The sequence below is a fragment of the Bos indicus x Bos taurus genome, chromosome 4 (assembly GCF_003369695.1).
Source record: "Bos indicus x Bos taurus breed Angus x Brahman F1 hybrid chromosome 4, Bos_hybrid_MaternalHap_v2.0, whole genome shotgun sequence".
Classification (NCBI taxonomy): domain Eukaryota; kingdom Metazoa; phylum Chordata; class Mammalia; order Artiodactyla; family Bovidae; genus Bos; species Bos indicus x Bos taurus.
The window spans coordinates 19,128,202-19,148,117 of record NC_040079.1 but is presented as its reverse complement, the minus strand read 5'-3'; the positions used below and the strand labels follow the sequence as shown (position 1 = coordinate 19,148,117).

General features: G+C 40.1%; 1 protein-coding gene across 1 annotated transcript in view; it reads left to right on the top strand.

The window, feature by feature from the left end:
* Positions 1–19,916, top strand: part of CHRM2 (cholinergic receptor muscarinic 2) — a 164,400-nt gene that overhangs the window by 54,262 nt on the left and 90,222 nt on the right. The window lies entirely within an intron of this gene.

The following is a 19,916-nucleotide window of genomic DNA, read 5'->3' as shown; positions in this document are numbered from 1 at the left end:
TTATACAGGAGCAGGAACACGGGGTTTGCTGATTCAAGCATTCCCTTGATAATGTGTTAGACGGCTTTAATAAGCAGTGGGCTTTTGAGCCTCAGTTTCCTTATTTGTAAAATAGGAATACTAAAACTTACCTTATCTCCTATACAGAAAGGTAACAGAAGAGATAATGCAAATAACAGGTTTTGGGTAAGCTGTAAGTTACAGTTAAATGTTTGTTATTGTAATGAAGTAGACTCGGCTGAGTGAATGGAAAATTAAGTCCATGGGTACTTTTAGGTCTTTTTAGAGAACCATCGATTTCTTTTCAGAACAGAAAGAATTAGGCTCCTATGTGATATCTTAGTGGACTAGAGGGAGGGATTGGTTGATACATCCACCAAAACATCCATGCAAAATCCCTGGCATGACTTACAGATCTTTTGTGTTAGCAAGATCATTAATTAACTTACAGACTTTTACTACTATGCTCACATCATTCCTCTAAAATACACTTGGAAAGAAAAGAGTCATATTTGGGAAAAGAGATGTTTGCTATTGCAAGGCTCCTTTTTATAGTTTAGGGAAAGGAGAATACAAGGAGAAATGGCTTCGTAAAGTTACATTACTTGCTTAAAGTCACAAAGTACATCCATGCATTATGAATCTTAGGTTCAATGGGATTAATTAATTAAGGCTATGCATGCACACCATAAGATTAATTTACTGAATAATTCACTGAGAAAAGTCTGTTCAATTTTCAAGTACTGAGACTATAATGAATCTTTGACATGACTAATTTACCTTCCCTGAATTGAATGATAGGTTTTAAATTGAAGTGATCAGTAATTTGGGCATATTGATTGCATTCGGTGTCACATATGTATATTTTTAAGAAACTCAAAGACTTTTGAAAGACTGGAATATATTTGTTTGTTTGTTTTTAATAGGGAGATTGGGGATCTCATAACTTTTAACTGGAATTTCTTCTTTAGATCCACATATGTCAACAAGTTCCAAATGCTGGTCACAATTGATAAACTGAGAGAGAAAATTATACAAAATTCTCAGGAGCTCAGGGAAATGAGAGCTCAGAGAAATGCCTACTATTATTCTTTGTGACAGAATTCTTGTCCACACTGCCAATGACTAGCCTCAGTGAATTCAGTACAGCACGACACCAAACAATAGGAAATGCAACAAGCACAATTATGATTTCCAAATCAGGAGATATTTTGGAAAGAAGAAATACCCTTTATTTTTCAGTCCCATGAGATAATCTGAAGCATGTATTGGGAAACCACATCTGTTTACTTAGAAGCAAGGAATAATTAGCTATAGTCTAATGACTATGTCATATTCATCTTTGTATGAGTTCTGTCCATCCTCCAAACCTGGCCTGTTGTAGGTTCTTTTGCATAGTTGTTGAATTAATTGAGTAATGATTTACCCTTTAAAAAAATAGGGTAGTGGATGATGTAATCAATGAGGTACAGGCCTTATTTAAGGAAACATTGCTATATTATTTTCACTATTTCATCTGCAATAGGTGCCTCTAATTAGGAGGAATGTTGTTCTGATTTTCCTCTTAGACCATCTCTATAATTGCTGTCTTAGTTTTCATATCAGAATTATTATTATTGGGAGTAAACACATAAATTAAATCTGATTTGCCTTCTTTAGCACTGCAGTTGGAGAAACAGCTGCATCACTTTGAAATGAAATTTTAGCTTAGAATAATAAACAAAAATAAGAACACATTTTGTTAGACTTTTGCTTATGTTTCTTCATCTGTTTTCTAATCCTCATTTTAGACATTCTACAGTTCTTTATAGAGAAGCATTCATTCACTCTATAATGGATCTCTCCTGGAATTCATTGAAGAAAAAGCTTCCTTTCAAATATTTAAAGAGTATTATCTAAAGATTTGATTTATCGTTATTTCCTTTCTGTCCTTTTCTGTAAGTAAGTATTGTAACATTTTGAGTTCTCATAATATTTTCTTTTATTTTTCTATTTATCCTCTCTCTATACATCCCACTTTAATGTTTATCTTTTCCTCACTTTTCCCCTCTTATTATTTATCTGCTTTTTCCTTAGATGTTCACTTTTTTAAAGATTTTCCTCACTTGTAACATTACAGCATATAATGTATCTGTGTTTTTGTAAACAACCACTGACGATACCATTTACTGTATTATATTTATTACATTATGTAAGGATCTTTATATAAAGACATATAATCTGGATTCCTATTGCAGCTGAGGATTAAGGAAAATTGGCATTTCATTGTTTTGTCCCCCTCCACGGCAGTAACTGTGTGCATACATGTGCGTAGTTTCTCTAGCTCTCATAAAGCTCAATTTGAGAGATATCCATTTTAGAAATTTTCTCTATCACAGATTTCCTGGGTATCACTTCTACCTCTGTTTTTATGACTCCTATTCTTTTGACCCTTGTATTGATGGTTCTATAATATGCCTTTAATTTATTATAAACCTCACAAGGCCTTTTCAGAAAGAAGTATATTATGAATTTTAAAAGAATACTTGATAACTTCTACATACAACTCTATCACATTCACTATTTTTAACTTTTCCTCAGTTCTCTTTGCTTTCTTGTGTACATTTTATGTGTTTGTCTACTTACCACCTGCTTGTCTCCCTCTTTTCTTGCATCCCTTTTCTCCTCTTTTCCTGCCTTGAGTGTTCAAATCTTTTCTCTATTCAGCATCAGTCACCATGTTACTAATTTCCTTTCTTATCCTGTGACCTGGTAAGGAAAAATAATATGTGAATAATAAACTTTATGCAATTCTTTGCTTCTTATAGCTTCATAATAATGTGAGAACATATTAAGTTGGTGCAAACATAAGTGAAGTTTCAGACCGTGAATTTTGAATCATTATAACTAGGCTCACACACATCTTTACTAATCAAAATAGGAACCATTACAATCAACACATTTGTGCCAATGAGAAACAAGTTTGTTTATTCCTGTAGTATAAAATTGCATGCTTCGGGATTTGACAGACTCTTGGAAAGCATTTTCTGCCTCCTGATGGTTGTGGAAGCATTTTCCCTGCAATAAGTTGTCGAGATGCTTGAAGAAGTGGTAGTCAGTTGGCAAGAGGTCAGGTGAACACAGCAGATGAGGCAAATCTGCATAGCCCAATTCATTCAACTTTTGAAGTTTTGGTTGTGTGGTCAGGTGTTGTTGTGGAGAAGAATTGGGCCCTTTCTGTTGACCAATGCCAGCTGTAGGCATTGCAGTTTTTGATGCATCTCAACAATTTGCTGAGCATACTTCTCAGATATAATGTTTTCACCAGGATTCAGAAAGCTGTGGTGGAACAGACCAGCAGCAGACCACCTGTTTTTGGTGCAAGTTTAGCTTTGGGAAATACTTCGGAGCTTCTTCTCAGTCCAACCACTGAGCTGTTTGTTGCTAGTTGTTGTATAAAATCCACTTTTCGTCGCATGTCACAATCTGATCGAGAAATGGTTCATTGTTGTTGCATAGAATAAGAGATGGCACTTCAAAATGATGATTTTTTATTTAGTCAGCTCATGAGGCACCCATTTACTGAGCTCTTTCACTTTTCCAATTAGCTTTAAATGCCAAATGACCATAGAATGGTCAATGTTGAGTTCTTGGGCAACTTCTCATGAAGTTGTAAGAGGATCAGCTTTGATGATCCTCTCAGTTGGTCACTGTCAACTTTTAACAGCCAGCCACTGCACTCCTCTTCTTCAAGGCTCTCATTTCCTTTGCAAAACTTCTTGAACTATCACTGCACTGTACCTTCATTTGCAGTTCCTGGGCCAGTTGTCTCCACTGCTTTATGATCCATTTGGAACTTGAATAAGAAAATTGCTCATATTTGCTTTTTGTCTAACATCGTTTCCCTAGTTTAAAATAAATATAAAATAAACAACAAATAATAAGTCAATAGCAAAAAAAACATAAAATGAGAAATGTGCCTTAAAATGATGTTTAACATAACCACATTTAAGAATGTATTTTAATATCAAACAGCAAAATTCAACAGTGCAAAACTGCACTTACTTTTGCACCAACCTAATGGCACCCCACTCCAGTACTCTTGCCTGGAAAATCCCATGGATGGAGGAGCCTGGTAGGCTGCAGTCCATGGGGTCACTAGGAGTTGGACACAACTGAGCGATTTCACTTTCACTTTTTACTTTCATGCATTGGAGAAGGAAATGGCAACTCACTCCAGTGTTCTTGCCTTGAGAATCCCAGGGACGGGGGAGCCTGGTGGGCTGCTGTCTATGGGGTGGCACAGAGTCAGACATGACTGAAGTGACTTAGCAGCAGCAGCAGCCCCATTGAAAGGAGAGACTGGCTTCTGGCTGTTCACAGGCTCAGAGCCATAAAGGATCTTTGGAGATTAGTTGATTATGCCCTCTCTGGTTCTACTCTGCATTATCAAATCCTCAGAGCTTTTTTTCGCACAATTTACTACCTTTCACAAGGAGCGTACATGCATGCTAAGTTGCTTCAGTCACGTCTGACTCTGTGTGACCCTGTGGACTATACCTGCCAAGCTCCTCTGTCTATGGAATTCTCCAGGCAAGCACATTGGAATGGATTGCCATGCCCTCCTCCAGGGGATCTTCCCAACCCAGAGATCGAACCCATGTCTCTTACATCTTCTGCATTGGCAGGCAGGTTCTTTACCACTAGTGCTACTTGGGAAGCTCTTCACAAGGACAGTGAGGTAAAGAAGCTTGGGCAGTAAATTGCTGATAGCTTTCACCAGAGCCAATGTAAAATCTTAATCATAAATAGTAATTGTGAATCAGCGTTACTATCTTCCTAGAAAATACAGGGAGAGCCTAGGAAAAGCTGCAATATGGGGTTAAAACATTTTTTTCCATCTCATTTTCCCATTTAGAACCTGTCTTCTCTCATAATGGGGCTTCCCTGATAGCTCAGTTGATAAAGAATCTGCCTGCAATGCAGGAAACCCCAGTTCAATTCCTGGGTTGGAAAGATCCACTGGAGAAGAGATAGGTTACCTACTCCAGTATTCTTGGGCTTCCCTTGTGGCTCAGCTGATAAAGAATCAGCCTTCAATGTGGGAGACCTGGGTTTGATCCCTGGGTTGAGAAGATCCCCTGGAGAAGGGAAAGGCTACCTACTCCAGTGTTCTGGCCTGGAGAATTCCATGGACTGTATAGTCCATGGGGTCACAAAGAGTGAGACATGACTGAGTGACTTTCACTCACTCACTCCGCTCATAATAACTAAATCAGCCAATAAGATCAGGGTTATTAGTCTTAGGGAGTAGGTGAGATCCAACCAAAAAGAGGCAAGTGGAGTCATGTTGGATATGGACATTTTGGTTTCTTCTCCTGGAGTCCTAAATATGTACCTAGTGGATAACACAGAACAGAGCAGAGGCAGTCAACTTGAAAATTCACTAGAAGTGGACATACAGCATATGAAGTCTTTGTTTAAGAATACCTGTGATTTATAATGAGAAAGTATCAGAAAAAGCTTTGAGGAATGGGGAAAGTGATTGAAGGAAACAGGAAACAGAAAGACCCAACATGTGCTTGGGGAATAAAACGCCTTGTCTTTCCAGTCTAATTATAAACCACTGAAGCTGGGCACTGTTCACCTTAAAGCTTTATGTCCTTCAGTGTCTTGGAAGGCTTTATGAGCAAATGAATTAAATGATAATTACTAACACCTCAGGAGAGACAGAAAGTTGAAATTTACTACTTCAGCTCATGCATTATGCTCTCTGTATAACATATAGATATTTGATACAATTTTGACCTAAAAACTGCTACCGACTATGTTTTGTTTCATTCTTTTTAATAATAAAAAGCAATAAAATGTTATTAAATTTTAAGATTTTACTGAAATTCCAAAATGTATATACTACCTTTTAGAATTTATACCCCCACAGTCATCAATCTCACTGTTGTTGTCTTTAAATTTTCATGCTTATAAAGTTGGGTTTATAATCATGTGATGAATATCTTCCCCTGAAGTGAGTTTTGATTAAAGATGCTTAAATTTATTTTTTGACTGTGCCACACAGCATCCAAGGAAACTAAGATCCGCAACCAGAGATTGAACCCGTGGCCCCTGCAATGGAAGGCAGCAATTCTTAACCACTGGACCTCCAGGGAAGTCCCTGAACTAAGTTTTGGCATTGTCAATGAGAGGGTTGATTCTCAAGGCTGGTGCAATAAATTTCCAGCAGTCCAGTGATTTACCTTTCTGTGGGAACTTCATGACCCCGTGCTTCATTCCTGTCAGGGGGAAACTCACTACTTAGAGCTGATACCATGGGAAAGGTATCTTAGCAATACTCACAGCCCCCTTCATTGCCGCTGCTGTTCCTGTGATGGATAGTGTTTCATTGGTGGTGGTTCCTCTTAGGGAGAGCCACACACTGAGGTCACCTGATGTCATTGCATAATTATATATGAATATGAGAAAATCATGCTGAATGGCTTCTTACGAACTGGAAATCTGGGTGCATCTGGAGAAATAGCTATTACTAATGGTCCAAATACTTTCCCCACGTAATGAACATTCATAATTTTTGTGCCGCCAGCTATTTCTAAAGTGCGATGTGGCATAAAACAGTTGGCCATTTCCTCTCTATTATGCTGAATGGACAACTTTGAAGACCCCTAGGAAATGTCATTAACACTTAAGTTTGCCTGTCCTCAGTTCAAAGCACCATATGACAACAGTCATTTGTCCAGCATTACTGGGCTAGACAGATGTTTCTGTAACTGAATTTCCAAACAATGGGAGTATATGCCTTTAGATTTCAAATTTTGAGACAGGATTATTATAGATTCAAGACACTCTGTCTCTTCTTGCCACTTGGGTTTGTTCTCTCTCTCCTCACCCTTAATTTCTGTAACCCTGTGCAACAATACACAGTTCCCTCAATGAACCATAGAGTTGCCATTGACACTTTTCCAGAAAGCCCTCTCTATTTCTAGCTGGTGATTACTCAACTTCCATGATCCTGTTTTGTTTCATCTCATGTACTAAACTTATCCTGACCCTTTGTCTTCTTCCACTCATTACTTTAGCCCTTTCAGCCATATGGTGTCCTATATATACTTCAGTCATGGAAGTCATCAATCTTTGAGTTACTTATTTGTCTGGATATTAGACTCCTGGTGACTTGCTTGTCTTTTTTGTACTCCTCACTTCCTCAATAGCTGGGTTTCCTAATACTTATATATGCTTATAGGATCAGTAAAATCAATGCAGTGAAGCATCCAGGGGATTCAGAGATGTGGGGCACTTTGCCCCTAAGTAAATAACCCCAACTATTCTGAGAGTTGTGTATTTTTGACTGATTTTTTTGATTTTTTACATCTTTTCCCATTTTATCAAGCCTTTGTCCGTTCTTGGAAGAGGGTGTTTGCTATGACCAGTGTTTTCTCTTGGCAAAACTATTAGTCTTTGCCCTGCTTCATTCTGTACTCTAAGGCCAAATTTACCTGTTACTCCAAGTGTTTCTTGACTTCCTACTTTTGCATTCCAGTCCCCTATAATGAAAAGGACATCTTTTTGGGGTGTTAGTTCTAAAAGGTCTTGTAGGTCTTCATAGAACCATTCAACTTAAGCTTCTTCAGCATCACTGGTCAAGGCATAGACTTGGATTACTGTGATACTGAATGGTTTGCCTTGGAAATGAACAGAGATGGTTCTGTCATTTTTGACATTGTATCCAAGAACTACATTTCAGATTCTTTTGTTGACTACGATGGCTACTCCATTTCTTATAAGGGATTCTTGCCCACAGTAGTAGATACAATGGTCATCTGAGTTAAATTCATCCATTCCAGTCCATTTTAGTTAGCTGATTCCTAAAATGTCGACATTCACTCTTGCCATCTCCTGTTTGACCACTTAAAATTTGCCTTGATTCATGGACCTAACATTCCAGGTTCCTATACAATGTTGCTCTTTACAGTATCGGACTTTACTTTCATTACCAGTCACATCCGCAACTGGGTGTTGTTTTTGCTTTGGCTCTGTCTCTTCATTCTTTCTGGAGTTATTTCTCCACTGATCATCTCCAGTAGCATATTGGGCACCTAGAGACCTGGGGAGTTCATCTTTCAGTATCCTATCTTTTTGCCTTTTCATACTGTTGATGGGGTTCTCAAGGCAAGAATACTGAAATGGTTTGCCATTCCTTTCTCCAGTGGACCACATTTTGTCAGAACTCTCCACCATGGCCTGTCTGTCTTGGGTGGCCCTACACAGCATGGCTCACAGTTTCATTGAGTTAGACAAGGCTGTGGTCCATGTGATCAGATTGGTTAGTTTTCTGTGATTGTGGTTTTCAGTCTGTCTTCCCTCTGATGGAGAAGGATAAGAGGCTTATGGAAGCTTCCTGATGGAGAGACTGACTGAGGGGGCAACTGGGTCTTGTTCTGATGGGCATGGCCATGCTCAGTAAATCATTAATTCAGTTTTCTGTTGATGGGTGGAGTTGTGCCCCCTCCCTGTTATTTACCTGAGGCCAAGCTATGGTGGAGGTAATGAAGATAACAGTGACCTCCTTCAGAAGGTCCCATGAACGCACTGCTGCACTCAGTGCCCCCAACCCTGCAGCAGGCCACCACCAACACACGCCTCCACTGGAGACTCCTGGACACCCCCCAGCAAGTCTGGGTCAGTCTCTTGTGGGGTCCCTGCTCCTTTCTCCTGGGTTCTGGTGCACACAAGGTTCTGTTTATGCCCTCCAAGAGTCTACTTCCCAGTCCTGTGTAAGTTCTGGCAGCTCTATAGTGGGGTTAATGATGACCTCGTCCAAGAGGGCTTATGCCATACCCAAGTCTGCTGCACCCAGAGCCCCTGGCCCTGTGGCAGTCCACTGCTGACCCGTACCTCCAGAGGAGATGCTAAAACAGAGTTCTGTCTCAGTATCTGTGGGGTCTCTGGGTCCTGGTGTGCACAAGGTTTGTTTGAGCCCTCTGAGCATCTCTGGCGGGAATGGGGTTTGATTCTAAACATGAATTTGCCCTTCCTACTGTCTTGCTGGGGCTTCTCCTTTGCCCCTGGAAATGGGGTATCTCCTCACAGTCGCTCCAGGGATGTGCAGTGGCCGCTCCAGTTTGGTGATAGCAAACACCCTCTTCCAACAACACAAGAGAAGACTCTTACTTATGGACATCACCAGATGGTCAATGACGAAATCAGATTGATTATATTACTTGCAGCCAAAGATGGAGAAGCTCTATACAGTCAGCAAAAACAAGATCGGGAGCTGACTGTGGCTCAGATCATGAACTCATTATTGTCAAATTCAGACATAAATTGAAGAAACTAGGGAAAACCACTAGACCATTCAGATATGACCTAAATCAAATCCCTTATGATTATACAGTAGAAGTGACAAATAGATTCAAGGGATTAGTCTGATAGTCAGAGTGCCTGAAGAACTATGGACGAGGTTCATGACATTGTACAGGAGACAGGGATCAAGACCATCCCCAAGAGAAAGAAATGCAAAAAAGCAAAATGGCTGTCTGAGGAGGCCTTACAAATAGCTGAGAAAAGAAGAGAAGTGAAAGGCAAAGAAGAAAAGGAAAGATATACCCATTTCAATGCAGAGTTCCAAAGAATAGCAAGAGAGATAAGAAAGCCTTCCTCAGTGATCAGTGCAAAGAAACAGAGGAAAACAATAGAATGGGAAAGACTAGAGATCTTGTCAAGAAAATTAGAGATACCAAGGGAACATTTCATGCAAAGATGGGCTCGATAAAGGTCAGAAATGGTATGAATCTAACAGAAGCAGAAGATATTAAGAAGAGGTGGCAAGAATACACAGAAGAACTACACAAAAAAGAGCTTCATGACTGAAATAATCACGATGGTATTATCACTTACCGAGAGCCAGACATCCTGGAATGTGAAGTCAAGTGGGCCTTAGAAAGCATCACTACGAACAAAGCTAGTGGAGGTGATGGAATTCCAGTTGAGCTATTTCAAATCCTAAAGGATGAGGCAGTGAAAGTGCTGCACTCAATACGCCAGCAAATTTGGAAAACTCAGCAGTGGCCACAGGACTGGAAAAGATCAGTTTTCATTCCAATCCCAAAGGAAGACAATGCCAAAGAATGCTCAAACTACTGCACAATTGCACTCATCTCACACACTAGTAAAGTAATGCTCAAAATTCTCCAAGCCAGGCTTCAGCAGTACATGAACTGTGGACTTCTAGATCTTCAAGCTGAATTTAGAAAAGGCAGAGGAACCAGAGATCAAATTGCCAACATCTGCTGGATCATTAAAAAAGCAAGAGAGTTCCAGAAGAACATCTATTTCTGCTTTATTGACTATGCCAAAGCCTTAGACTGTGTAGATCACAACAAACTGTGGAAAATTCTTCAAGAAATGGAAATACCAGAAGACCTGACCTCCCTCTTGAGAAATATGTATTCAGGTCAGGAAGCAACAGTTAGAACTGGACATGGAACAACAGAGTGGTTCCAAGTCGGGAAAGGAGTACATAAGGCTGTATATTGTCACCTTGCTTATTTAACTTATATGCAGAGTACATCATGAGTACATTCATAATGCTTTTGAACTTTGGTGTTGGAGAAGACTCTTGAGAGTCCCTTGAACAGCAAAGAGATCCAACCAGTCCATCCTAAAGGAAATCAGTCCTGAATATTCATTGGAAGGACTGATGCTGAAGCTGAAACTCCAATACTTTGGCCACCTGATGTGAAGAACTGACTCATTTGAAAAGACCCTGATGGTGGGAAGGATTGAGAACAGGAGGAGAAGGGGATTAAAGGGAATGAGTTGGTAGGATGGCATCACTGACTCAATGGACATGAGTCTGAGTAGACTCTGGGAATTGGTGAGGGACAGGGAAACCTGGTGTGCTGCAGTCCATGGGGTCACAAAGAGTCAAACATTACTGAACTTAACTGAATTGTCAGTTCTTGCTGCCATCAATACATACTTTAAGCTAAGTAATTGTGTGCCCTTATGTAAGATATTGAAATCTGTGCCTCAGTTTCTTCCTTTTATGTGAGTGCATGCTAAGCCGGTTCAGCTGTGGAGTCCAACTCTGTGCGACTCTATGGATTATAGCCCACCAGGCTCCTCTGTCCATGGGATTCTCCAGGCAAGAATACTGGAGTCGGTTGCCATGCCTTCCTTCAGGGTGTCTTCCCAACCCAGGGATTGAAGCTACATCTCTTAACATGTCCTGCATTGACAGGCAGTTTCTTTAGCACTGGCACCACCTGCAAAGCCCCTTCTTCCTTTTGTAGTTATTAGGAAAATAAATTGGGGGAGAAAACAAGGTGATTAAATGGTTGACCACCAGTGCTTGCAGGTGGCAAAGACTTTGGACTTAAATGAGATTTCACATCCATTTGTAGAACTTGAGGATATAGCGCATTCATAATCACTATGGTAAGTGGAGCTCATCCTCTCCATATTGTAAATCCATACTGACCACATCTGTGAAGCACTCCATAGCATTTCAGAACTTCAGCTTAGAACATTTCTGGGGTACACACTGCTCTCCAGAACCTGCTGCCCTCAAATGGACTAGATCACACTCCCATCATATCCTAAACCCTGAGCATGCACAAATTGTATTTGCATATTAATCATTTGGGGAAAAAAAATTACAGTCCCCTTAAATCCACCACACTGTAGATCACTGTCATTGCTTCTCAAAGCCCAAGCTGGAAAGCTGGAATACCCCCTTCCTGACCCAGCTTTGCTTGTGCCTTCAAACTCATGGCACTTGCTGCTTCCTCTTCCCACATACAAACATCTTGTCTGCCCACTTCTGCCAATACTTTCCACCATCTCCTCCACACTGCTCTTTTTTGCCATGAACAAATTTCCTTCCACACAGCTCCTTCCCTGAAAACCTCCTGATCTTAACTAACATCTTAACTCCAACCCTGGGGCATCCTGTCTCCTTTAAGGATGCTTTCACACCTGGCTCACAGTCTTTACCTCCACCTCATCTTCCTGACATACTGGGTGACTTTCATGTCCATCCAGAACAGTCTATCCGTCCCTGCTCCTCACCGTCTCTAATGAACTTTGCCTTCACCCGTACAGTTACCCAGAAGACTGTCATCATCTGAAACTGGCCCATGACTTCTTTAAATTCTGAATTCAAGCATTCAACTCACTTTCTACAACTTCTCATCCCTAGAGCTCTTATTCCAGTTACCAGCACTCCTCAATATTGTAAAGACCGTCAACAATGTTGCCCATCTAACTTAACCGTATTGTCAGCTCCCTTCTCTCTTCAGGTGGTTTAAATTCCACAACCCATCCCTTCAATACTTTATTATTACTTCAAATAACTTTCCCCACTGCCTCCTCGTCACCCATTCAGAAAAATCCTTTTTCTAGTAAAAGCAAGTCCGCCTTCTCCAATGCTATATTCCGCCCTCCACGTTCTGTTTTGGAAATATCCCCTCCATTAAGTTTGGGGCCACTAGAGCCATGGTCTCCAGCCTCCACCAGGCCCTTGGAGATCCTCAAGGGTCTTGTTTCCAGACCAGTGCTACTTGTTCTATACTCTTCTAAACCTCTTCTGCTTGGGCAACAACTTTGATGTCAGCTTTCTTTCCTGCAGCATGTCTCATCAGAAAGATATCCTGATTTCTACCTCACAAACAATTGTCTCAAGTATGTCTGCATGTGGCAAGGCCACTACCTTAGTTCAGTGCCACATCATATTTCCTCTAGATTATTATAGACATATTAAAAAACAAAAAACAAAAAACTAAGCTACCTCTCTGGTCTTGCTCTTCTTCACATACTAACTAGTGTGACTACTTGACAATGCAAATCTGTCCACTGATTTAAAGATATTCTTCTTATACCTCTTAGCAAAATGTCAAAACTCCTTTGTGTAACACTCAGCATCCTGTGGGATCTTCTCCATGATGATTTATTCCAGTTTAGGTCTTTCCACCCTCTCTCCATCTGCTGACACTCTCCATCTACAGTTCCTTCACATTCCTGCCCTTGATGAACTCTACAGCCATCATGATCTGGCCTTTCTCTGTATCCTGCCTACTTCCTGTTATTCCCTCTGACAGGTTTGGATAAGAGCAATTCATCTTTCAATTGTTGGTTTTGGCGTCATTCCTCTGGGATGCAAAGTTGACTCCCTCCCTCTTCGGCAATTAGAGTTTTACTGTCGCCCCATTCTCATTACCAAAGACAGACCCTTTATGTTGAATTGCTGTTTCTTCTTTGCTTGTGTTTTATGTTGTGGTATATAGCTTGACAGAAGGCCATTTGGGGATTGTTTGTTTGTTTGACATTTTAGAAAAAATACGCTTTACAAAAGGATGAGAAACAGTAACTCTCAAACACTTGCCAGATCCTCTGAGCCTCAACTTATATATTTGTTGAATGGAGATTATAATATGATATGCATAGAATGAGTATGTATGATTAAGTGATTAGATGAAATGTCATATATTAAATGCCTGGAAAATATTAACCTTTAAATAAATTATAATCACAATAGCATTTTGTAAATTTACTAGAGCAGAGGGTTTTAAGGTCATTGTTGCAAAGATGATGCCAGATTTTATGTAAGATGTTTCCTTTCAGAAATCTACCCACATATATGGCCACTGCAGGGAAAGTAACTAATGCTTCTAACAAAAACAGAGGTCATAAATGATTAAAAGAACACTTAAGAAGGTTACCATTTTCATTGTACTACGATCAGTAAAGGTGTGAAATTTCAAAGACATAGTTTGAGCTTTGTGATCACTGTGGTTGTGACATAGACTGTAAGCCCTTCAACCTGTCTCAAGTATGTGTTCCTTGCTGTGTCTGCACAAACTGATTGCATGAGTCAGGGGTGAAAATACCTTGTCGGTCAAGCAACTGATGAGTGGTTTCAATCTAATCTGTTGTTTACCCTCTTTCAGCCAAACTTAGGCTCTGAGAGATGAGTGACTTCTTAGAAAGCCACTCTTGAATACAGATTCAACACAAAGAGACTTGCATTGCATTAAGGAACCCCAAAGCTACATGGTATGACCTATGTGCCAGTATCTCAATGAGCATGTACATATACCATGTATCCTAGTGATATTTTCACTAGTGTTGCAAGCAACTCTTTAATTTTTTTTAATTAAAAAAGGCTTTCATCATTCAAGAAACAAAATAAAAGGAATTGCATTTTTTTTTTTGTATTCTTATCTCCTACAAATAGGTAGGTTACAAATAATTTCCCATCTGTTAACCTGAATACAGTGATCCTAAGGGAAAACTGTGTTGGTGTATGGTGTGTACACATATATTTCTAAGATCTTTTGGAATTGTGCCCCAGTGGTACTCTAGCAAGAGGCTCTAGGTTGGCAATTACTTTTACATGTTGGGATCAGTTATCATAACATCATAGACTGACTGATGGAATTCACCCATCAGTTGTATCAGCAGACTCCCTGCATGATGTGGAAGTCCCTTCAGCCAGCTCCAGCTTGGTCATTCACACTGTGCGTGACACTTCCAATGCAGTTTCATTTCTGCCCATGTCACGCTCCAAACAACTCTAACTGTTATGAAGCTCCATTTTGCAGAAAGCCGATTTTGTTTTCCGTAGATTCCATCTATCTTTTATGATTCTGCTTTCTGGAGTAACAGAGTATTTGAGGAAAAGTATTAAAAGTTCAATTATTCTTCTCTAAAACAAGCTTCTGTAATTGTACCTACGCTATCATGGTTTCATGATCACTTGCTGGCTCATCCTTTCGGCTATCATTGATCAAGCTTTTGTTAAATATAAAGTATTGTGTGTGAAAATATAAAGGATAGAAAGATACTTAAGACATGATCCCTTCTTTCAGGTAACCAATACACAGGTATTTGTTAATGTTCATCTTAAAATGTGACAGGCTGTATGCAACATAACTCTCCAGAAGTGTCCTAAGGAATAAAGACTGCAGTAAGACTACTATTCCTCATGATCTGAACTCCATACTTTTATTCATAAAGTCTGTGTTTATGTAGGCCTTTTCATAGCTGCATCATATTGGGTTTCTGCTCAAATAAAAATTCAGGTCTTTATCTTAGCTGAACTATGTGCTATTTATAAATTATGTCTAACTCCTCATTTGTTATTAGCTCCATGTTACTTAGAGGAATTTAAGATTTGGTATAGTTTTATAATAATGCTCAAGGTCACAGAACAATTAAGTGATAAGTAAAAGAAGATTTAACTTCCTAGTGAGTACATTAATTGATGATTCTTATTTTTCCCCCAAAGTGGAATAATCTGAAAGCATAAACAGCTTCAAAAAAAGGTTTATTGTTAGTAGATCCATGATAGGAAATAGGGGTGTTTTGAGATGTAGCCTTTTATGATTCTCAGTATGATAGGATTCCTCCATTGACTGGATGTTAGGAAGCAAGTCATTGGCCTTTCCTGTAGCTGCAAAAATATACAAGGCTTTTTAGAAAAAAAGATAAGGCAGCTCTTGCTTCACTCGCAGGTGTCCTTGTCTTTGGCTCATTGCATCTTTTTCCTCTCTTGATTACGTGCCCAACATTGAATATTTCCTTATCGTGACTGAAAACCTTTTCTGACTTCCTCCATACTGCTGCTTGCTGCCAGATATGGTTACACTTTCTATTTGCCTTTTGGGAGGAAATTGTCTGTCGTTTTAAAATTCTGATTCTGGGCTTTGATCTGGTTGTTCTACCCCCTATTTACAATTCAAGTGTAATTTATTCATGTGTATTTTTGAGCACTACTAAGTGTTAGGCTTTTGAACTGTGGTGTTGGAGAAGACTCTTGAGAGTCCCTTGGACTGCAAGGAGATCCAACCATTCCATCCTAAAGGAGATCAGTCCTGGATGTTCATTGAAAGGACTGATGCTGAAGCTGAAACTCCAATACTTTGGCCACCTCATGTGAAGAGTTGACTCATTGGAAAAGAACCCTGATGCTGGGAGGGATTGAGGGCAAGAGGAGAAGGGGACGACAGAGGATGAGATGGCTGGATGATATCACTGACTCGATGGACGTGAGTTTGGGTAAACTCCGGGAGTTGGTGATGGACAAGAAGGCCTGGTGCACTGTGATTCATGGGGTCACAAAGAGTCGGACACGACTGAGCGACTGAACTGAACTGAACTGAACTGAAGTGTCAGGCAGGAGTGGACCTCTGTTCATGGACAGGTAAAGTCATATATACTTTGGTGCCAGTATCTGGCATGGGTTGCTGTGCAGTATCTGTCCCAATGTGAGAATTCATGCTTTCTATCCCATCACATAAGTAAGTATCAGTCACTCAGTCATGTCAGACTCTTTGTGACCCATGGACTGTAACCCACCAGGCTCCTTTGTTCATGAGATTCTCCAGGCCAGAATACTGGAGTGGGTAGCTGTTCCTCTGTCTAGGGGATGTTCCCTACCCAAGGATTGAACCTGGGTCTCCTGCATTGCAAGCAGATTCTTTACTATCTGAGCCATCAGGGAAGCCCCTATTCAATCACATAAACCTGGCTTTATAGCTGTCAAACATTGGACTTTGCACATTTGAGTTTTTCTTACTAGCTGTTAAGGTAAATAAGTTAAAGAAAGAGCCCCATTATCCCATGTCTCTTAACTGAGACCGTGGGGTTCAAATTGCTTATGAAAGTTTTAGCATGAAACCTTCCAAAGGAGGTGATGGGAATGGATGGTATGAAAAAGCTTAGCTATTTGTGGAGAAGAATTAAGTCCCAGGAATCTGTTGTATCTGCCTCCATTCCTCTGCAGACTTTGGTTTGTACTCTGCTGAGAGCATCCAGGAACAAGGCGGTTATAGCTTTTGCCATCCCTCCTGATGGTGTTCCTGCTGCAGCTGTCAGATGTATGGAGACATAATTGATGAAATTCTATTTATACCCAGGGATAAACTTAGAAAACCACGCCATGCCTCCTAAGCTAGCAAATTCAGTGGATCCCATTGCCGCTGCAGTCTCTACCATCCAAATGACAACAATACACATTTTCTGTTTGCCTTAAAGTCACTAATTGGTTCATACCTTTGAATATGCTAGTAGTGTAACAGGAGAGCAGTTTCTGATGTTAGAAAGTGTAAGTTCAAATTTTGGCTCTTTTCAGGAATATAATTTCAATCAATCTTGAGGAAGTTTATCAACTACTTCATGAGCAAAATGAGAATAATAATTGGGACAAATACTGCACAACCCATTTTATGGTGTTGGTAGTGAGGATTAAATAACTGCATCGTGTAAAGCTCTTAAATAATGACTACATACACTGTAAGCACATAATTAGTTGCTATTTTTATTCTTATTGTTTCTATTTTACCTGTAACTCAGACAGAGGAATAAGTGGTGTATCAGAAAGTGCTTCGGACCAGGAGCCAAAACAGCTGGGTTACGATCTCAGATGTGCTATGTGACTGTAGGACCTTGGACAAGTCGCTGAACTTCTCCAAACCTCAGTTTCTTCATGTGTGTTGGTGCGTGTTGTGGGCGGGTGGCGGGGAGGGTGGGGATGTTACAGTGTTTTAAACGCTAAGGTTTTTTAGCACCAAAAGTGATCATCATCACTATCTGTTGATAATACAGCTTAAAAAATGAAGATAAATATTATTGAGGAAACTATACTCTTAAAGAGTCCTCAAAGGAGCATTACGGCCTATAGGAAATAGTTATATCAGAATATACAAATTATAGAATAAGTAACCCTGTACTGCCTCGGCTATAGACAGCATTTCCAAAATAATGTTTTCACTGAAATGACAAGCTGTTTGAAGTCAGCATGGAAACAGGAGCAGTAGAGCTGTGTTTCTCAGAGGACTCAGGACACCCTCGTTGTCATTCTCATCACTGGTAGGACATTTAAATACAAGAATTAGAGTGGAAATTCTTAAATTCTGTACAAAGAATTTCACAATGTCACAGAAACTTACTTTAAGGTGGTTAATCCTAGAAGTCAGGCTCATGATATAGACTCCAAAAGCAGAATTATAAATGTTGTGATATTTTTGTGATATGCTACAGTGTCTGTGGTACAAAGAATTTCTATTCATCTAAGTAGAAATCAGAGTTTATGTTTTGTGTTGCAGATCTTTTCCCAAAAACAAAACTTTCCTGTTCTATCATGTCGGTAGGCAGAACCTTATACCACAGAACAGATCAGGAAAGGGAGAAACAAATGTGTAAGAACAAGAAAACCTTAGCCAAGGAAGAAAAAGGAGGAGGAGAAAGAAAAGTTCCTCTCAGTTGCTCTGTGTGTGTGTGTGTGTGTGTGTGTGTGTGTGTGTTAGTTGCTCAGTCCTGTCCAACTCTTGCAACCCTGTGGACTATGTAGCCTGCCAGGCCCCTCTGTGCATGGAATTCTCTAGGAAAGCCTTCTGGAGGGGGTAGCCACTGTCTTCTCCAGGGCATCTTCCTAACCCTGGGATTGAACCAGGGTCTCCTGCATTGCAGGCAGCTTCATTTTTACCATCTGAGCCACCAGGGAAGCCCCTCAGTTGCTATAATTGTTAATAAACCTGGGGTCAAATCCCAGTTTGCTGGCTGTGTGGTCTTGGGCAGTCTATTTACTCTAAGCTTTATGGTTCCAAAGAGTAGGTTGAGGAGAGTAATATCTTTGCTGGATTTTAAAGTAAAGAAAATATGTAAAGTATCTAGCTTAGAGACTGGAAAGCAGTAGATATTCAATAGTTGGTAGGGATTATTTTCTGAATGTTGAGGGCGACTTGCACATCCCATACTATGTTGATCCTGGAGCGTGGTCACATGCTTCATAATTCTTCAAAACATCAGAGAAAACAATGTTCCTAATATTCACCCACTTTACTTGTATTCATTGCAAATAATGAAACTGATTGACTGAGTTAGCAGTGCAGCTATTCCAGCTGCTATTTCTTTCTAAATGAGATTATTTAGTAAATATTCTTCAGAGAAAAATTCACTCATGATTTCAAGACTGTATAGCAAAGGAGCTACAGCTATAATATTGTTGACAATGTTATACATTGGAAAGAGCCCATGACTTTGAATCAGATATTTAGTTTGAATGCCAGCTAAACCACTTCATTTCAGTTCAGTCGCTCAGTCGTGTCCGACTCTGCGACCCCATGAACCGCAGCACGCCAGGCCTCCCTGTCCATCACCAACTCCCAGAGTTCACACAAACCCATGTCCATCGAGTCAATGATGCCATCCACCATCTCATCCTCTGTCGTCCCCTTCTCCTCCTATCCTCAATCTTTCCCAGCATCAGGGTCTTTTCCAATGAGTCAGCTCTTCACATCAGGTGGCCGAAGTATTGGAGTTTCAGCTTCAGCATCAGTCCTTCCAATGAACACCCAGGACTGATCTCCTTTAGGATGGACTGGTTGGATCTCCTTGCAGTCCAAGGGACTCTCAAGAATCTTCTCCAACACCACAGTTCAAAAGCATCAATTCTTCAATGCTCAGCTTTCTTTATAGTCCAACTCTCACATCCATACATGACCACTGGAAAAACCATAGCCTTGACTAGACGGACCTTTGTTGGTAAAGTAATGCCTCTGCTTTTTAATATGCTGTCTAGGTTGGTCATAACTTTCCTTCCAAGGAGTAAGCGTCTTTTAATTTCATGGCTGCAGTCACCATCTGCAGTGATTTTGGAGCCCAGAAAAATAAAGTCAGCCACTGTTTCCCCATCTATCTGCCATGAAGTGATGGGACTGGATGCCATGATCTTAGTTTTCTGAATGTTGAGCTTTAAGCCAACTTTTTCACTCTTCTCTTTGACTTCTTTTTCAGGGGTAAAGCATTTAACCTCTGAGAATAAGATTATGTAACTTGAGATGAGGATGGAAATAAAAATAGTACCTATCTCAAAGGGCTGCTATGAGGATGAAATACAGATGTATGCGGATGTATTTCTCAAG